Source organism: Protopterus annectens, chromosome 2.part1 (genome assembly GCF_019279795.1).
Source record: "Protopterus annectens isolate FY-2018-M chromosome 2.part1, PAN1.0, whole genome shotgun sequence".
NCBI lineage: Eukaryota > Metazoa > Chordata > Ceratodontiformes > Protopteridae > Protopterus > Protopterus annectens.
In genome coordinates this window covers 570,397,225-570,418,878 of record NC_056729.1, presented here as the reverse complement: position 1 = coordinate 570,418,878, position 21,654 = coordinate 570,397,225, and the positions used below count along the sequence as shown (strand labels likewise).

The following is a 21,654-nucleotide window of genomic DNA, read 5'->3' as shown; positions in this document are numbered from 1 at the left end:
GGCTCATACCAGCCTGTGATTCATAATCCAAGAACTCTGTCATGTTTCTTTCTTCATATAGTCCAGGGAGGTATATCTCAAGTCATTTACATCCACATGGACTATGATTGAGTTATGTGTGGTTCAATGAACTGACTGAATGTGTGATCGGGCTGATCCTGGCCCATGACCCTTTCCATATTCAGCCTCATGAGTGGGACATCTGTGCGTCTTAAATGGAGTCTCCTATGATCAAAAAGTTGGGTTGTGTGGTGTTATGCTTATGGGCTTATAAGAGGAGACGCTTATAAGAGGAGACACTGTGAGATGGGTCTGTATGTGTCACGGTTAGTGTTGTTTGGGTACAGTGCTTTGGAGGTTGCTGGGGATACTTTTTGTGACTGCAAGGTCTAAGATGTCTTTGTGGTTTTGGAAAACTACATTTAAGAGCCTCAGTGGGTGTGTGTGTTCATTCCATACTATGCATGGTGTGTGTGTGTGCGTGTTTCTGAGAATCTGTGTTGTACTGTAAGTGCTTGTATGTGACAGGCTTGCCTCCAGTGACTTTATATAACTACATCTCTGACATATTATAGTGTTTTGATTAAGAATTATGTGTCTGTCAGTAAATGAGACAATTGAAACATTTAATCTGGATATCCACCAAGCTGTCTGCAGAGACAGAAGGGAAGTGCATATCCATTGTTACAGATATCCACCAAGCTGTCTGAAGATATAGAAGGAAAGTGCATATCCATTGTTAGACCCTTATTCCTACATGGAGATGATACTAGAAGGGTTTACAGTTGGCTAGCTTGCTTCCTGTAACAGTACAGACAACAATTAATACTAAACCAAAACTTGTTGTGTGGGGTCTCCTTAATGTGCACACTAGTTGCTTTTTTTTATACAACTAAGTACCAAGTTCTTAACTTGTGCTCCATAACATATGAAACTGCAGTCACACCATTACTATATGCTCAGACAAGCAGAGTGTTAAGCAACTTGGTTTAAACCTGATGTACTTCTTAACTGAAAGCTTATTGTGATGCATAATTTGCTGCAACAATCCATGTGGTATACTTTCTTTCAATGTACTCCCTCTCTAACATAAACAATAAATTTGGAATGCCGATAATGCATAACATGAAAACAGAACAAGGATCCACAAATGCCTCATATTAAGACTGTGGCACCTTTCACTGTCTGCATGTACCTTTACAGTTTTCTTACCCAATAGGGAATAGCCTTGTTAACTTAATTCATTCCTTCAAGTAATCAACAAGCTCCTTGTACCGCCTTTAGTCAGTGGCAGTGCACTCTAAACCAGTGACTTGCAACATTTCTTTTTTCATCCTGCTCCTGTGACAAAAACACTGTTCACACTTCCCACGTCTAACAGACTGCAATGAATATTCCAAAGGAAATTACGGCTAGGAAAGGCCCTTGTTAATATACGTGATTTGGTACTGTCTGTACTTTCAGTTTTGATAATACAAAAAAGGCAGACTTAAAAGTCCCCCTTGACAATTATTTGAAACAATTGCTATTTGAAAGATGGCACAGCATGCAAAGATAATGGCATATATTTTGTTTCATCAGTGCAGCTGTTTTAAGGGAGAGGAGACAGAGCACTAAATAATCGCAACAGAGGCTGATTCAGCTTTCAGTCGTGTCAGCACTTGTTAGTTCTGCAGACCTGTTAGTCAAGACCCTCCTTGCAGAGGCCTGTCGAAAGAAGCATCATACATTGCTAGGCTGGTTTAACAATCTATCATAAGAAGAGGTGACAGGAAGAGCTGTCTGGCAGAGAAAAAATGCGGAGTCCTTCCACTTATTTCTCCTGGAGGAAAAAAACACAAGCTATGCCCCTCACTAGTAGCACTGCATTTGTTTGATGCTGCCAAATGCACTCAACAGTTTTGTAAGCTATATATGTCTGTGGAGGGACATCCAAATGAAAAGGCTGTTTTCCTCAGGTATTTTATCAGCATGTTAAGCTAAAAAGAGTGTAAAACAAGTCTGAGTAAAGTAGAAAAACAGAGCACCTAGGAATAAAGCTTGCATTTGGGACATATCTCTCAACCTCTTAGCACAAGAAATCTGGACAAAGTCTAAAATAATGGGGGAACAAAGGCCCAAAAATAGGGACAGCTTTTAAATATTGCTCTTATAAACTTATAAAGGCACTAGAATAACAAGGTTTGTGTTAGAATGTATTTTTAGAGGATATGAAGTCTGAAACACAAATACATGTCATTATTTAGTGACTTCAACCCGCAATGGTTTGTCAGAATCCACATAGTTTATGAAGAACTGACCAAAAACACAAGGCACAAATCTGGACATTGTGAGGTTATGATTCGGGATTGTTCTTTTATCCTCTGAAGATAGAGTGCCTTTTTCATTCAGTCTTTTCCCCATATCAGGGTATTGGAAACCCTGGCACTCTCCCATCAGCTAGAACCAGTCCTTGACTGGCCACCAAGCAACTAGCAGCTGGGTGTGCATATTTTTTTTGGTTGGGTTTTTATTAGGGAACTTACTTTACAGACACACTAAAACATATTTGTGTAAACATTCTCCTTCTGGCAATGAATGCTTATCTTAAATCTGTGGTTTAACATCATTATTTTGTAATCAACCAGGCAATTTTAATGTAAAACAACAAAAACAAATAACAGTTGTGATGAAAGTTGAACTGCAAAGAGAACTGGATGAAAAGAGTTTTTTAGTATAATGGTCTTTATATTATTGTAAGGAATAAATCTCTAAGCCAGTGAAGCACAAGCAGAATATGTCAGTTCAGAGTGCAGACAGTTAATAGGACTCAGTACTAGTCCAGTAGTATTAGCTGGGTATAACCAAGGCCAGATTAATGCAAACACAGTTTATAACAAAGGGGATTACAATTTTCTAGCCCTAGGTGTCCAAAAAACATACTCATGTTAATTATTTTGTGAAAACTAAATGTGTAATGTGTCAACATTTTATTAGTATTTTAGCAAAAGGGTTATCCCACTGAGAACATAGGTGCATGTTTTCACCTTGTCTTTATTATCAAAATGATATGTCCAGAAACTGAACACATAATGGAAAATATTACTGTTCCAACATGATTCCACTCATGGGGAATAAGGTGAGTGAGATCTAATGAGAGTGCACTTTTTTTTGTCACTAGCACTCTACCTCCTTTTGAATGACCACCAGAAATGTTTATTATTTCACTGAAAACAGCAACATTTCCCTGTTCTTTTCATAAACACATCAGTATCAGAATTGCACAGAAATGCAGGGGTGACACCCTTCTGCAGACTTCACAAATGCTGTTAATTTGCACTTAACCATTTCTAATACTGGGATGTGTGAAACATTCACTTAATTGCACTTTCTGAGCGTTCAGGGCTAGAACTGTTTTTCTTGCCCTTCAGCTATACAGCTTTTAGATCCACCCTTACTTTACTGTGCTTCAAACGGAGAATCCACAAGTTAAGGCAAAATCTACAGTTGCTTTTTAGTTCACTGGCTGAAATACTGTTCTTTTTTTAATAAGTGCTGTTACAAACCACTCTGACTACATGTCAGCACAACAAAATAAAAACTGATTACAATATTATACTCGAGATCTGCAACTGGAAATCTTTGCCCACTACTTCATATAAAACAGCTTACTTTTGGAACAACTGGAATGTGTATGTCAATCTTGGCTGCTGCTCTCACACCTGGGACATTTTTTAGGACTAACAAAGAGCCGTGGTATTAAGTACAAACAAAAACAAGTGTTGTGGTAAAGGCACGTGGACTTCTTTTATAATCCTAGAGGTTTCAAATACAAGATTAAGAGCAGATTACAACCTCTTAAAACTCAGCCAATACAACGTTCTGCAGTTCCTGTGAAACTACTGCTAGAGTTTATTGGTAATTTAGGAGTAAATATGTTTGAGCATTAAACACACCTTGCAAAGGATTGGTCTAATTTATCTTAACCATTATTATTTTTTCCAGTAGTGTAAAACAGTAAACGGCTAAAGTCATAACATGTGTGTTAAATTAGGCTCATTTAAAGAAGCTAACAGAATAAGCAACAGCTGTGGGTTTCATCTACACAGCAAGCTCTACTCATACAGCATTAGTTAGAAATCTTTAACCAGGTAACAATCGCTTATACTTTTAGGACAAACATACTAAGCACATGCACATAACACTTTCAGGTGCCCTATAAAAAGCTGCACAGACAGAAAACAAGCATCTCTACTTGTTACATACCAGCTGCATCACTCAAGTTTAATTTCATAACTTCAAAGCGGAGTAACTACCTTTCCCCCTAAATCAGCTACCTTATTCCCTGCTGGAACATTCAAACTGTATGCAGAAAACTCAGCACCTGCATGCAACACATGTCAGAAGCGTACACCATTCAGTTAAGATAGAAGATCCCCCTCCCTCTAACTATGCTACACTTCCTGTTTCTTCAGGACTTGCCCAGTATGAAATGACAATAAATTGCTTTCATAACTAAAGGAACACTAATCTTCTGTGCTCAAAGTTCACTAAAGACCTCTCACCCAAAAAAGTTATTTTTGTATTTAAACTGAACTCACCCCCCCCCCCCCAAAAAAAAAATCCCCTTGTAATGAAAGCATTTGCACTTACCTGAACAACAGAACAGCATACTCATTTCCCCTGAACTCCTCCCTCTGGCTGGGGTCCTCTCCCACTAACCTTATTGTATAAAGCCCGTCTTATTGTTTCAAAACAAAGGTAGAAGACACACTCTCAAAGCAATGTTTTTCAGACTTAACTGTTTCATCAAGAAGGTGACTATTCCTTTGAGGCCCCACCTCTGCATATCTCTCTCTCTCTCTCACACACACACTTCCTTAGAGTGTGTAGGCTGTTACCATAAGTTCTGCAGTAGAAACACCCTGATAAACTACTTTTCACTTAGCAAGACTGCTATTTGATTGCGTAGTGTTTTTAGAAACTGGAAGGCATGCAGAAATAAAGCAGCGTTTCCACAGTTCCTGCTGTCTTCTTGAGCTAATGCAAATGGTAATTAGCTCATGCCAGGTCTGCTATTATTTTAGCTGGTAACAACTTGAAGCTATATAAACAGGACAGTTATTTCTGCTGTTGCTGTAGCACTGATTGCTAACTGCAGGAATGAAAGTGAAAGTTTTCCTAAAATAAAATGAACATATATATCTATATATGTATATACATACACACACACACATATATATATATATATATATATATATATATATATATATATATATATATGTGTGTGTGTGTGTGTGTGTATATAGGAAATCACTAACACAACACTACACTGACCTACATGTAAATGCATATTTCAAATGATTTCTTTTTCAATGGATGTTTCAATGTTTAGGCCAAAATATTACTAGTACTGAGGAAAATAAATCACACATTGCTGGATTAGGGACACAGTGGACTCAATATCACTGAGAGTACAGCAAACTTCAGTTCATGGTTGGCAAGAGGTAAAACTAGCCACATTTGGGCATGCCGTATTCCTGACATACTTATAGGTTCATAGGAGGTTACTAGGCTAATGGGCCTAGGGCCTTTACAAGCCTAGCCATGTTATACTCGTGTTCCATAATTGACCTTGGTTAGATGGTCTTTATTCACAGAGCAAGTCTATGATCAGTACAGACTGCCCCATCCATGACGGCTATAGATGCCACCCCTGTAATGTGAATTTATGTTCTCCCATCCAATTGTCTAGATTGCACTTGGATACGGTCATTGAGGAGCTCTGTCTCATGTGAATTGGGAATTTATTCCGGAGGAGCAGCAATCTCTGGGAGATATATCTGCCTCTCCAGCATGTTCTGTTAATGTCACAAGCTAGTTTGGGATCCCTGGAGTGAGTGACTCTTGTCCCATTTGATTTGTAAATGTGCAGCATTTCCGTTAGGGCAGGGTCAGAGATTGCTCTGTAGGCCAGACACAAGTCACCTCTCAGCAGCCTGTAGGATACAGAGTACAGTGACAGGACTTTCAGTCTTTCCATGTAGGTCATATTTTGGAGATCCTGAATTTTCTTGGTGAGAAACCTCTGTGGTCTCTCCAGCTGCTGCAGGTGTCTGGTGAGGTACATGCAAAAGGAAGCATTGTACTCTATTAGTGATCTGATGCAGGTTGAGTACAGAGGAGTTATAACATCCTTAGCCTTGGATGTGATGCCCTTATTTATGAAATGCGTAACGTAGAATGCTTTCCTTACCACTGTGACATGGTGACCGAAGTTTAGATTGCTATCAACCTGTTTTCCCAAATCTCGCAACACTGGGTTTGAGCCATGTTATACTGTCAATACTGTAATTTACAGGGACTTCCTCTTTGTCAAAGGGGATAATAATGCACTTTTTTGCATTTAGATTTAGTCCATGCCTTTGGCACCAGTCATGTGTCTGTGTTAGCCCCTTTTGTAATATGTTAACATCACTGGGGGACTCAGTGATTGCTCCCAGTTTGCAATCATCAGCAAACTTTGTAAGCCACAGGCCATCTACTTTCACATGGACTTCTGAGAAATAGATTCCAAACATTAGAGGGCCCAACACAAATCCTTGTGGTCTGCCACTGGTTACTGGTCTACTGACAGAGGTGGAATCCTCAACTTTGACAGTATGCTCTCTGTCAGTGAGATAGTTCGCTACCCCTCTAGTGACATATGGGATAATCCCCAGCTGCGGGAGTTTCTCAATGATACCTGAGTGGGGGATTGTGTCAAAGGCCTTGGCTAAGCCAAGATAGGCAGTATGTATTATTTTGCCTTCATCCAGGGCTTTGGTGACATTCTCGAAGAAGTCCACCAGGTTCAATAAGCGTGATCTACCCTTAACAAAGCCAAACTGAGTCAGATTAAGAGTTTGAAGGTCGCCTATGTCCTTGTTGATAAGGTCCATGATGATTCTTTCCATGGCCTTGCAGACAAGGCTGGTTAGCTTATGGCTCTATAGTTCCCAGGGTCAGTTGATCCACCCTCTTTGTGCAAGGGGATTACTGTTGCTTTTCTTCACTCAGCTGGAACAAAGCCAGTGCTCGGGCTGAGGTTAAAGGGAGTGCCAAGTGGTTCAACTAGATCTTGTTTTAGATTGTTAAGTAAGCAGTCTGGGATGTTATCTGGTCCTACAGAGGCCGTGTTTTTGGCCTAGGAGAGGTTGGATATGACCTGCTATTTGGAAGTACTAGGTAGAGGACTGGTGTCAGGTATGCTTTGAGGTATGGCTGGTGGGGACAGGGGTGTGAAGTTTTCACCAAATCTGTCAGCTAGCAGGGTGGTAATTTCCTCAGGTTTCGTATGAGAGGTACTATCCACTAGAAGTTCGGCACATAGTTGGGTGCTCCCTTTTAGATTTCAGACGTAGCTAAATAATCCTTTATAATTATCCTTAGCTAGAGATGTTAATTTAGCTTCGTAACTAGCCTTAGAGGACTTTACAAGATATCTGATTTGTTTGTTCAAGCTGTTGAGGGTATTTGTCTTCTGTTGAGTAAGTTCCCTCTTGTTCTTAGACATCAGTTTCTTACTTTTGTTATATAACCTATTTATACTTGAGGTTCACCTGGGTGGCCTGTTTTTTTGGGACAACCTGGTTTTGATCCGGTCAGGTACAGCCAAATCTATATAGTTGTTTAAGTGGTTATACAGGGCAGGTGTGTAATCCTCTCCATAGGAGTCATCGTTGGCTTTGTTAGCAGGGGTTTTGAAACTTTTTATACCATCACCTAGTGGGCTGTAGTTTGCTTTGGAGAAATGTTTCAGTTATTTTGCTCCTGTGGGGTTGTCAGGTCTGATCGTTACTTCAAATGAGACAGATTTATGGTCTGACCTTACCAAGGGAGAGCAACACACAGGGGGTATTGCAGTGACCCCCCCCCCCCCCATGTTGGCGAGTAGTAAGTCAAGGAAGTTTGAGCCCCTTTTGGGGTGCAGACTAGCTGCTTCACAGCATTTGTATTGATAAAGTCCAGGAACCTCAGGGTGAGCATGTTTGTGCTCATGTGTGTCATCCACTTGATGGAAGGATAATTGAAATCTCCCATGACCAAAGTGTATTGCTGTATAGTGAGTGACTCTAGCAAGACCCAGTAGGTGGTGCTTCTTTTGGTTCATGGTGGGGGACCTGTAGCTAGCAATGATTTGGTAGGGTAGTTTACCTGTAGTTATTTCAACCTGGAGTAGCTCAAGAGAATCATACTGTTTAACCAGTCTCCAGGTGTATTTGACTGTAATGAAGATGGATATACCTCCACCTTTGGTCATTTCACATTCATTTTGGGGTCTGAATGTGTGGAAGGCATTGTAGCCTTGCACAGCCAGGGTACTCTCTGTGTCAATGAAGCATGTCTCAGTGACTGCACAAATGTCAGCATCATCTAAGGTAAGAAGTGCTTCCAGGTAGTACAGTTTCATGTTTAGGCTCCTAGCATTAAGCAGCAGTATCTTTAGTTGTTTTGAATGGATTTTTGTACATTGGAAATTTTGTTGTTTTGACATGGTCTAAAAAAGGCACTATGGGGAATGCAAGTGCCTTTGCCAGTATCCAAAAGCCTAGAGGAGATAGGGGAAGGCCATGTCTGGCAAAACAGCATGGTCTGTCAACCATGTCTATCCAGGCTGACAGATACTGGATCCCCGTGGATTGACACCAGATGCTAACCCAATTGCTAAAGTCAATCATTTTTTGTCTATTCTGGGGTATCATCCTGGGTGAAGGTAGAATGCTGCTTAGGGCTAGGAACATACCTGCCTGAGGCACATAATCTGAGAGTTCAGTCATGTCTCTTTTCATATAGTGTAGAGAGTTATGTCTCAAGTCATTCACTCCAACAGGTACTATGACAGAGTCATAATGATAATTTTTGTTGAGTGACTTCAGTGTGTGCATGATTTGATGGATCCTGGCACCTGACAGACAGCTGACAGTGACCTTCTCCTTGACAAGCATGGTGAGGGGGACATCTGTGTGTCTCACTATGGAGTCACATATGACTAGGACAGTTGGTTTTGAGGTGTTTTGCCTTACAGTCTTATTTGCTGAGACACTGATGTGTGTGTTGTTATGTGTAGTGGATTCTATTTGATTTGTAGTGTGTGCAAGTAGTTTGCACTTGGGAGGTCTCTGATCTTTTGTAAGCTTCTATTGAGTACCTCTGCATACCTGGGTTTATATGTTGTTACCTTGTTTTGTAAGAGAGGTGATGTGTGTGTGCTGACAACCTGTTCAACGTCCAGTTTGTTGTTATGTGAGAGAACTGATTCCAAATTCATAGTGTAATCACATCTCTCCACATATTGTATTTGTTTGTTTTAGGAGTAAATGGTTATCAGTATACATAGCACAATTATTACATTGCCTCAGGATGTGCATGTCAATCAGGCTGGCTGAAGAAATGGTTGGAAACTGTCCGGCCATTATGGCAGTTTTTTACCAGAACTACTGCTGCTGGGGAGTGGGCTGGTTTGACCAGATTTTGCTCTAGGATTAATAAAGGGGCTTATTCTACTGAAACCTGAGGTGAAAACTATGGCAACACTTTTCACTGTGCAACTGAGTTTCCCACAATACAGCAGGGAAGCTTGGGAGGGTTCACTAACAGATGCCTGGGAGAAAATTGTCTTTTAAGGCATTTGAAACTATACAAGACATTGTTGAATCCCATTGCGCAGTTCGAAGCTATGTGCAAGTGCAAGGCTTAAATAACGATGAAATTAAAAAAATTTAACCTAAACTACCAAAGTTAAAGCACACAATGAACTGTCCTCCAGTAATCTTAAACTCAGATGAGGCTCAGACTACATACTTCTGCCACAAGGGTGCAGGTAGGGCCCTTGTAATGTAAGATGGCTAGAATAGTGCTCAAGTATAGCAATACAGTCTAGATTTAGCAAATCTGAATCTAGTCTCTGCTACGTACTACCTACTTAAATCAGCAGAACAGCTTTTTAAAGTGCACAAAAATACAGTAAAAACCAGCAAAACAAGGCAGCAAATAATGAAATATAATCAGCAAAGTGCAAAGGAAACTCACAAGGTACTTAGTTTTTCGATTTTAGCAGTGGATTCTTTGCATTTCAGCAGAATCTCTCCAGACCTCTGGTAAAAGTTGCCAAATGTTGAGCAGCTCTGGTTAAAACACGAGGCCTAAATACAGGTGAAATTAACATTTTTAAGCTAAACTACCAATGTTAAAGCACACAATGAGCATTCCTCCAGTAATCTCCAACACAGATGAGGCTTAGACTACACACTTCTAATACAACGGTACAGGCAGGGCCCTCCTAATGTAAGATGGCTTGAATAGTGCTCAAAATTTAAGAATACAGTCTGCATTCACCAGATCTGAATCTAGTCTATGCTGTATACTAGCTACTTAAGGCAAGAGAACAGATTTTTTAAAGTGCAGAAAAATACAGTAAAAATCAGAAAAATAAGGCAGCAAAATGATAAAATACATGCAAAGAAAACTTAAAAAGTACTTATTTTTTTTTATTTTAGCAGTGGATGCTTTTATACCAGCGGGATGAAAGACTTTTACACAGTTCATCACTCAGGCCAATCAGATAAAAACACAATAAAATTTCCACCACCAGCAAAACAAACCGTTTTTCAGCTCAAGTACAGTAACAAATGCTTTACAACAAAAGTCAGAATTGCTGCAATATCAGGAATGCTTGGAATTAATTTGACTAACCCTGGGAAATGTTCAACAAAATATGGAAAACAACTGCACAATGTAAGAGAACAACAACACAGAAAAACTTTGCAAAACTTAGAAATATTTTGGCACTCAGGAGAACTTTGGCAAACTCAGAACAACTTTTGCAGTACTGGTGAAAGTTAGAGATATTAGATCAATGTTAAAATAACATGAGCAGTTCAGTAACAAACAGATGTAATTTCTTTAACAAGTGCAGGCTGGAAAACAGTGATAATTTCAACTAAACCAATAACTGCAGCACAGAAGTGTTAAATAGCATTAAGACAGTTAGATGAAGTGAAAAAAATACTTATATCAGCTTTGTAGGTCATATAATCATAAACAAATGCACAGTGCATGTTCACTAGGAAGATGAATACTTTTCTGCCATTTTGTGCTGCTGAGGGTGAAAAAGGCTCTGCAAATAGCTCTACTGTTCTATGATGTTGTGGGTGAAACAGGAGCATACGTCTCAACATTTTATTGCAAGAAATCTGGACAAAGCTTGACATAATGGGAGGACAAAGGCCCAAAAATAGGGACAAATTTTAATTACTGCTCTTATAAACATAGATAATTGCTAGAATAACAGGATTTGAGTTAACATGCATTTCTAAAAGATATGTAGTCTGAAACTCAAATTTATGTCATTATTTAGTGACTTCAGTCTTCAGATCATACCAGTGATTTGCCAGAAAACCACAAATTTTAAGAGGAACAGAACAAAGATGTGAGGCAAAAATATGGACAGTTGAGAGGTATGAAGAGGAGGAGCAAGGCATCTTGGAGGGGCTGCCATGATGTAAATTAAAATTGGCATGACATTTATAATATTGTGATGACAATACAGTTAATGAAATGTTTAATAGGGATGTTCTTTAAAAATGTCATGAAACAGTAAATAAATGTGTAAAAGAAAATGAATAGATATAAAGCATGCAGTGAAGGCAGTAGAGCATGCTTGTTTGATAACTCTAGGGCATTGCAGTGCTTAAAATGCATATATATATATATATATATATATATATATATATATATATATATATACTTTATTGAAAATATGGAAGAAAATAATAAAAGTTTGGAGGGTGGGGCCATGGAAAGCTACTGTATAAACATCTTGGTGACAAGGGGGAATACAGTGGGAGGCTTACTAAAGAAATATAAGAATGAATGCAACAAAATGGTTCAGGACATGATTGGCAATTGCTTGGGGCATTTTTCTAGTAGGTGCAGAATAAGGGGACGTTGCTAAGCACAGGCTCAAAGGTATAGTGGGTGCAGGACCGTTGTTAGCATTTTGGGGACTCCCAGCAAATATCATGTTGGTGGCCCCCTGGGCACTTCCAGTCTAAGTATCACCCTGTCAATGCCAACTTTCAACTTTCCTAAACAATCTTTTAGTTCATGCTGCAAAGTTTTAGGAGTAGTTTTCACAGACTGACCTATAGCTAGAATGTGTATATATTCTGACAGGCCTGTGTACCACACTATGTTGGCCCATCTCACAAAGGGACAGTCACAGTTACTTCAGTTTTTCCTAGAAGCCATGACTTTCTATATGCTCTGAAGTATATTATAAAGTTTTTTTTTTCTTTTTACACAACCTTTTCATCCAATGATGGCTTGAACAGAAATTATGATTAAGGAAAAAAATCAGTGTTGCTGTTCAACTTTAGTTTCCATTGCATCCTTTCAACACATCTTTTCTGACCAAAAAAGCACAGTAATAATGACTTGGGAAATAACTAAATTGAGCTGGGACCCCCAGAAGTCGTAGATGCTCTAAGATGCATTTTAGAGCATTTCCCATCCTTTTAATCCAGTGGTTGGCCTGGACAAAAATCATGAGCAAGAAAAGAATTTCAGTCTTATTTTTTTTTCTTTCAAGGAAGAAATAAGTTGCACTTGTGCCCAAAGCTTAATGTTTACAGCTGACAAAAATTAGCTGATAATAAACTAACAAGACAATTGTGTTGTTGTGAGGATGCAAAAATCTTATGTGGGAATGCTCTGCCCCCAGAAAAAGGACAGTCACTGCCTGTACATACCTCTGGTTCAAATAGCCACAGTCATGTATAGCAAGTGACTGCTCTCAGACACATACATATGCCTCCTCTCTCCTCACCCCTGCCCCCCAAAGGCAGTCATCCCAAAGTTTTGTTATTGTAAGGAAAATGAATGATTACACTGATGTATTGCACTTTGTTACTCCTATACAGTACGCCACCCCTACACAAGCTATAGTAACATTCTTTGTTTACCTCTGAGATCTGTGAGAAAAGAAAAAGAAACAATGACCACACTGTTCCCAGCCCAAAACATAAGCTATAATGATCTCCTGTGCACACCTCTAAGGTTTGACAGTGATGAAAATTAAAATAATAACTAATGACCAAGCCCCCCTCTCTCGCCCCACATAACCTACAGCAACCTTCAGTACACATAGAGCTGAGGAGGGCTGGTTTCAGCATGGGTGCAGTTGAGAGCAGAGGCTACCACTAAGTCCATGTCAAATTTATTTATTTATTTATTTTATTTATTTTATATTTGTTGACCGGGCTAGTCTAGCTGGATACATATCCATTTTCAGTAGAGGCCCAGGGAGAAAAGCTCCAAGCATGAGTAAATTACAGCATACAATACTTAAAAAAATGACTAGCTTCAATTACATAGCAAGATATGATTAGAAAAAAATAAAATAAATTTTTGTGAACAATGTACAGAGACATAGCATAGGTTTGAGAAACAATCAAGTCCTAACTCTTTAGTAGATTTCAGGTACAATCAAGCAACAGTTTATATTGTAATTTGAACATTAACAGTCATTTGAAAATTAGCAATCACTAAGTCAAAGAAGGAGCAAGGCAGGAAAATACAAGTAGTAGAAAGGGTTAGCTAATAATTATTCAAGAGATGTAGGCGGGCACTAGCCCAGGAGGCAGGGGAAAAGGGGGAGGAGAAATAAGACGATGAGTATGATTCAGTCAGGCTTCGAGCAGGGACAAAGCCAATGTATTTTTAGGTGATCTTTGAGCTGTTTCTTAAAGAGTGGTGTAGATGAGAGAGAAGTGAGTGTTCTAGGAAGCTTGTTCCAGGATCTACCCACAACATTGGAAAAGAGTGAGCCTCCAGCTTTGTTATTAGATTTATTATTGGCAATTAGAAGCTTATTAGCTGAGTGTAATGTCGTAAGAGTTTTATATGGGGAGATCAGATTAGAGAGGATAGGAGTATTAGTAGGGTGGTGCAGGACTTTTTGTGTAATCACAAGTTGATTGTATTGAAGTTGGTTTTGTAGTTCTAACCATCTGAGTTGTTGAAGGTTGAGACAGTGGAGGGTTCTATAAGGGGAGCCAGTGGCAAATCTGGCTATATTATTATAGCTAGTTTCAAGTTTGGTAAGATTATGCTTTGATAGATTGGTATATATGGCAGACGCATAGAATAGGGTAGAAGTAAGATGAGTCTGGGCAATGGAGTTTCTCGCTAGTGGTGTAAGGAAGGGTTTGATTCTATACAGGCAGCCTAGTTTTTTATTGGCAGTTTTTATAGTATTGTTGATATGGTCATCAAAGCTGAGGTTATGATCAATGGTTATGCCAAGGAGATGAGCAGTAGAATCAGGGAAAATACAAGTTCCATTATCAGAGGTAATAGTGAAGTGGATCTGTGGAGATTTTTGGGTGGGAGTAAAGAGTAATAGTTTAGTTTTTTTGGGATTAAGGAGGAGGCAACGATGGGTGAACCACTTTTCAACAGAGTTAAATACAGTTTGAGTAAGGGTGTGGAAAAAGGAAGAAGACTTAGCAGTACAGATCAGAGTAGAGTCATCAGTGTATTGTATACAGGTGGTTTGTGGAAAAGCACTATGGAGATCATTAATAAAAATGGAAAAAAGAAGAGGGCCTAGGAAAGAGCCTTGAGGGACACCAGTGTTCACAAGGAGGGGTGTGGACAGATTATTGTCCCAGAGTACTGCTTGCTGTCTATTTTCTAGATAGGATTTAAACCAAAGAATTGCTTGTGGGTCAAGAGATTGGGCTTTTAGCATATTGATAAGTAAGTTATGATTGACCATATCAAAGGCTTTTGATAGGTCAATAAATAGAGCAGATTAGAGAGAGTTATTGTTTCGATTCCTGTTTATACAGTCAGTAAAAGTTAGCAGGGCAGTAGTAGTGCTATGAAAGGGCCTAAAGCCATGTTGGCAGTTAGCAAGTAAGTTATTGTGGAGAAGGTGCTGAAGTAGTTGATGGTGAATACATTTTTTCCATTATTTTGGCTAATGGAGAGAGTAGAGCAATTTGTCGGTAGTTGGAGATATCAGTGGATTTACCTCCTTTGTGCAAGGGGATTATATAGGAGACTTTCCATATGGAAGGTATGTAACCTTCTGTGATTGTTCTGTTTATAATGATGGATATGGGGTAAGCTATGGTTTTAGCAGCTATTTGAAGGTATTCTGCTGGCAGGCAGTCAGCAGAGGGGGTGCAAGGTTTGAGTTTTTGAAGGAGTTTGCAGATAAAGGATGTTGGCACAGGTTGTATCTGTAAGGAGGGAAGTTAACTGTTTGTATATTGTGAAGGGGGAGGGTAATGGGTGCTAGTGTTTTTGTTAGAGTTTGAATAGCTTCAATGAAGTAATTGTTAAAAGCATTAGTTATTTGCAGAAGATTATTATGGGGAATAGAGCAGGGGGGATGGAGTTCTAGCCTGCCCTGGTTTGAGAAGATTATTAATGCCTGACCAAAACTTTTGAGGGTTTTTAGAGTGTGATTGTTGAAGGTGGGAATAGTAATTTTTTTTTGTCTAAGATTATGTCCTTTTTGATAGCATTTCTTAACTGTTTAAAATATAGGTGGTCTGCAGAGCTTTTAGAGGCTTTCCATTTTCCCCATATTTTGTTCCGTAGGAACACTTTTTCTCTGGTTTGTTTTGTGAGCCAAGGGGCTATTTTGGTCCTAACTCTGGAGGAGAAGAAGGGGGCATGGCTGTTTAGAATTTGAAGGAATGTAGAATTAAAGTAAGAGACTGCTTCATCCAGACTAAGTTGCTTTAGAGTTGACCAGTTACAGGCTTTTAGCTCATTTTGAAAGTTTTCTGCTTTGAAGTGTTTTTTCGAATGGTAGGTAAAATAATTGTTATTATTAGGGCTGTATTTCCTTTGTTTTATTATGTAGTTTAGAAAGTGATCACTAATGTCATCTGGGAGAGTTCCTGTTTTGTAAGTTTCAGGGTGACTGTTTATGAGGATCCAGTCAAGAGTAGTTTCTTTATTACTAGGTTTATGGATTCTAGTGGGGGAGTTTATTATTTGAGTGAAACCAAATAGATTAATGTGGGTGTTAGAGTTGGGGGAATTACATGCAGTCCAGTCTATATTAAAGTCGCCTAATATTATAGTTTCTTGAGGTAGGTGAGTGGAAAGGCTACTGAGAATGTTTTCAAGAGTGCTAATATTATTTCCTGGAAGGATGTAAGAGCAGATTATAAAGATAGACTTAGAGCTATTCATTTGGAGTTTGACAGTAAGGGTTTCAGCATTGGTATTTGAGGGTAGTAACACATCATATGATGAAACAAGAAGTTCAGATTTAAACAAGATGGCTACACCCCCACCCTTTTTTGATGTACGGTCGCATCTTTGGATATTGTATCCAGGTGGGGTTATTTCTAGGTCATGAGTAGAAGGTTTCAGCCAAGTTTCTGTAAGGCAAAGAATATCAAATGCATGTGCTTGCAAGAGAGCATGCAGTTGACTAATTTTGTTGTTAATGCTACGGATATTAAGTTGAGCTATTTTGAGGGAGTTACCTGATCTTATAGAGGAGGAAGCATCATTGAATGATTGTTTTTGTAGATTGTCAGTTAGTGGAATTGGGCCAGGATTAGGATGAATGTCCCCATCTATTAGAATGTTTGTGGATTGTTTCAGTGAAAGTTTTATAGTTTTATAGTGCTTGGGTAGGCTAATCTTGTTGGGGAAGTAAGTAATTTGGGTATATCTATGGAATCTAGGAATCAGATAAGCTGAAGTAGAGGTTATGTTGCTGTGAGAGAAGGAGTTGGGATGTGTAGTTGGTAGTGTTTGCAGGTGGGACACCTTATATACCAGAGTGTAGTGTTCATAGGAGGTGAGGGTATAAGTTAAGGTTAGAAATATTAATAAAGAAGAAAAGAGAAGAGATTTTTTGAGGATAGGTTTATGTGAGTAGGCCATTTGTAATAGTAGGGTAAAAGGTTATGTAAAGCTGATAGGTAGGTTAAAATACAATTGTTGGCTAGGGTTAAATACATGTTGTAGTGTGGTAGGATAGTCAGAGGAGGTTGAGGGGAGGGGTAGATATGCTGATAGAGGTAAAGAGGAGTGGTATAGTTACTGTGTTAGTGTAGAGATGATTAAGGAGTGAGATAAGTGGAGGAGTCAAGAGGAGTGGTTATAGATACTGGGATGGAGTAGAGATGATTAAGGAGTGAGATAAGGGGAGGAGTTGATAAGTATATGTTTAAGGTGATAGGATGAGTAGTATAGTGGGTGTGACTTGATAGGTATAAGTTTAACAGCACTGGGGGTGGGTGGGAATTGGGGGTAGGGTAGGGGAGTGGAGTGAGCCCGCAGGGCAAACGGAGCGGGTTAGAGCAAGTAGTGAAGGAGACAATCAGTGAGCAGTAACAGCCCAGAGAGAGAAGGTGAAGCAGGTAAGTAACTTATAGTGAAGCAGGTATGGTTTAAGACAAAGGGTAGAGAAGAGGAAAAAATTTATGGCTTACTAGTCTGCTGAGGATAGAAGATGATAGGAGTGCGGACTAAGGGCAGAGAGAGAGAATTAAGGGAATAGCTAGGCAGCAGGGCAAGGGAGGAGAAAATAGGAAGGAATAATGTAAAGAGCTGAAACTAGTATCAATGGAAAGAGGGCAATGGTTCTAGGCCAGGTTAGACTGCCACCTAGTGTTCAGAAGTAATATTACAACAGGTGACTATGGGCAGAAAAATTAGCTAGTAGGGAAGGAAAGGTATACGGTAGGGGAAAGAAAAATTAGATAATACTGGTCCATTTATATAGTCTGAGGTGTGGGGACCAGCAGTCTCCTAGTAGAGCCATGTGTCTGAATGTTATGTGATATAGTTTATGCCTTACATTAGAAATACACTTACTTGTTAACTGCATTTTTATACTGCTACTCAGAAGAGGGGGTGGCATAAAGGTTAAGGTCTTTACCTAACACATACAAAGTACAGGCTTTGATTCTGTTCTCTGCTTATTGGCTAGGCTTGTACTATTCTAGAGAATGATAGCCTAGTATTTACCTATAAACTTACAACATTAATGTATGTGTCCTGGCATTATTGTGTGTGTTCACAGATAAAAATCAGTGATACTTTTTATACACACACACACACACACACTCACCTTCAGGGAAAAGGGAGGAATTCCATTTCACCTGCTGCATGTTTTTAAAGTGTTGGGGTTAACCAAAGCACCTGGATAGTTACTCACACAGACAAGGGAAAGCATGCAGATTCCACAGAGCCAAAAACTCAACCAGTGTGAAGCACTGTCAGATGGCAGTGCTACTCTCTGTGCCATAGTGGTAATGAACAGCTGCTTTCATACATCCTCTTCCTGCCAAACCACAAAGGATAGTCACTTTTCACAGGCAATGTCTATGTTTGTGATGGTAAGTGTAAGAAAATATGGACAGCTTGTTACTTTTAAATATACTGCAACCACTCCCCCAAACACACGCACAAGCAAAATGGCAGTGTTGATAATGTCTCTATTAGAAAGTGTAATTCGTTATAGTCAGCTTGTTACTCTTTCACTGTAACACACACACACACACACACACACACACACACACACACACACACACACACACACACACACACACACACACACACGAGCCATAGTAATACTAGTTTTGCACTTATTTCAGCAAATAGCAGTACAATGTGCAACACTGGTACTGCTACATCAGTTCAGTGACTGTTGTTTAGCAGTCATCAGACAGGTGTATGGCACTTTTATTTACCTCACTGAAGGGTAATGCATACTTGTCACTGTCTTTAATTTGTAGACTGTCCCCAAATTTGCCTCATAATTTTGTTTTCTTGTTGGGACACTTTAGAGTGATTCATGAGCAATGCAGACTGAATAGCTAAAAAAAGCAGACTTACATATACTAAGTCCAAGATGGCCATTTCCAGGAATAATCTATTTCTCTGAGGTAAGGCAATCTTGGAGTTTGTAGATGTAGGGGTGCTGGGGGTGATGGGAGGGTGGCCTAATGGTTAAGGTGTTTGCCTTACAAACACAAGGTGCAAGGTTTGAATCTCACAAGGGATAACTGGCTAGGCTTAAAATGATTCACAAGGGCAGTTAGCTTAGTACTAACCTATGTTCCCCACAAAAAGAAATTTACAGAAGATGATCGAGATTCATTCTTCTCCTGTACTTTTGGTCTTATTTAATTTTTTTGTTCAGCGTTTTGGCACTTAGCATTTCGAGTGCCAACATTTCATTTGGGAGCCTTACAGACAGTCAATAAACTTAGACATCAGAGTTTTATACTTCTTATTGTCCAAAAATTGATGCAAAATGTGTTATTCGATTCTATAAACTTTTTAAGTGAATTAAAGTAATATTTAAAATATGTTCCTGAGTTTTTAAGCCGTGATTCTGCTTTTATTTTTGGCTTTGCACAGAATTCTTTGTGCAACGAAGTTGAGAGTTCTATTATCTAGGGTTCTGTCAGTATTTATATAACTCCCTGAAACAGAAAATTTTCCCTGAAGATAGAAAGCATTTGCTGTTATTAAAATCCAAGGTAATCGTGAGATCATTCACTCTGGGCTGCTGCTATCTAATTCTTACCATGCTCTTGTTCAGTCACTGATTATCAGCTGTCTTAACAGTGTCGTATCACAACCATGTTTCAGGTAAAGAGCATAATCAGAAAATGAATACATGTTTTCCCCTAATGTTTCCCAAACCAGCAGCCACTTTTGAGGGGCCCCCACACAGTTAAAGATGATTAAAGGGCCCCACACAAAGTCAAGGATAATTAAAGCCCCACCCCCAGATATTGCAGGTGCCTAAAGCGGGCTATGATTTTAGTTTTAGTGGAGAGAATGTTCATCAGCAGGATTTAATTAAGCCAAGGGTACTATGTCAATGGTAAAATATTTAATGAAATTGTGAAGCCTGTTATTTGACAAAACATAACCAGAGGTATCACTGAATTTTAAAGGTGATGTACATAAGAGTTGTTATTATCCACCTGCTTTATTAATTACACAGGATAGCTCTACTAGCTTTTGTTGCCTTGACTGACATGTTACAAAATATCAAAATAAGATAACTTGCTGTACTTGGGGGGGGGGGGCAGACACCTTAGGGTTCACTGGTACCTAAAGTCAGCTATGGGTGTGTGGGATTAGTAGTTGTAGCATAAGTGGTAAAAATTAACTAAATGGGCATGTGAGTTTTGAGTTAGTTATAGTTGTTAAATGTCTGACATTGGTGGGAAAGGAGTAGGGTAGTCTCACTGGGGACATGATTAGATATAGTGAAAGGGTGCCTCAGCACACATGGAGTACCATGGCTCTTTCTGGAGAGGACTGTATGAGAGCATATATTAAGGATGACAATACCAGACAGGAGAGGTGTGTTCAAAAGAGGTAGATCAGGTTGTTTTTCTGATGGGGGTACTCAGCAAGGGATGGGGAGCCATGGAAGATGGGAGAGCTGTAGCTGCACTGATAATGATCATCATGTGCACCCATGGGGTGAGGGGATACTACTTGTAGGGGACAGTACTGGTATTGCTAAGAGTAATACACAAGAGGACGTTACTGGCATTACTTAGAGTGATACAGAAGGGGGCAATACTGGTGTTATTTAGAGTGACAAACAAGGGCCAGGTTAGAACAGCTCTGAAGGTGGGGAAGACTCAAGAGGCTGAAAGGGGAAGAGGAAGGAGGAAAGAAGGAGGAATGAAGGAGAATAAAGTGGCGACAGCAGTATGAAGGAAGGTGAGCAATATGCAAGCCAGTTAAAAGTGAAAGGGGATGGCAAACTAGAAAAGTGAGAAGACAAGTGGGTTCAGTAGTGAATTAGAGGCATGAAGTTGTAGAGTTAAAGGAGAAAGAGGGAAGGAAGGGGTAGGAGTGAATAGCAGTGAAATGAGAGATAAATATTGTGATTGTAGAATCAGAAGGTGGGGAAATGGGCAATCCAATTAAAAGAGAATAGGTGACAGCAGGACTGAAAAGAGAGAAAGCACATATTGTTATGTTGTAAGAAGTAAAACTAAAGAATGCAAATGCTAATAAGCAGAACATGAGGGTGTGGGAGCTGGTGTGTTGGATTCCATGAACTGAGGATGAAAGAAGTTAGCAATGCTGAAGAATAAAATGGTTGGTAACAGAGGAGGAGAGAGTGGTTGTAAGTCAGTATTGGCAATGTTTATTAGTACAGTGTACATTGCCAGAGCTGCAAATTTGTAGGTTTTTAAGGGCCAAGGTACTTAAGATGTTCTTGAGAAAGCTAGACTGGCCAAAAGAAGAGGATGCTCGGATAATACTGAATATCAATTTCATTTTGGGGCTCCTCTGTAAGTTAGATAGGTTACACGGCAGGCAGGTAGGCAGGAATTTAATGGTGAGCACAAAATGATTTGAGATTTGGTACAAATAGATCTGTAGTTAGTAGATGTCTAGAGGCTGTACCATATGGACAGAAAAGAATCTAGTTTTTTTCTGAAAAAAGCGCAGGCAAGCCACTAGTCTAGATTGCTTTTTGGTCGATACATCAGTGGCATGGAATTAACCGGAGGTAGAGAGGGAAGAGAGGTGTATCTCTGATCATGAACAAGAGCGTGAGATATTGTGGACAGTGGGTTACAGGGTGTCATTGAATGGACAAGGAAT

The 21,654-nt window shown here is 39.4% G+C and overlaps 1 protein-coding gene across 4 annotated transcripts in view; it reads right to left on the bottom strand.

Moving 5' to 3' along the window:
- PTK2B (protein tyrosine kinase 2 beta) overlaps positions 1 to 4,838 on the bottom strand; it is a 2,401,727-nt gene extending 2,396,889 nt beyond the window's left edge. For 2 of the 4 annotated variants that reach the window (XM_044062339.1, XM_044062341.1), the window contains exon 1: positions 4,633 to 4,837. The gene's annotated coding sequence lies outside the window, so the exon portion shown is untranslated. Of the gene's footprint in view, positions 1 to 4,632 lie in introns of all 4 variants that reach the window. The other 2 variants (XM_044062346.1, XM_044062342.1) reach the window with 2 other exon arrangements.
- Between the last annotated feature and the right edge of the window lie 16,816 nt (positions 4,839 to 21,654).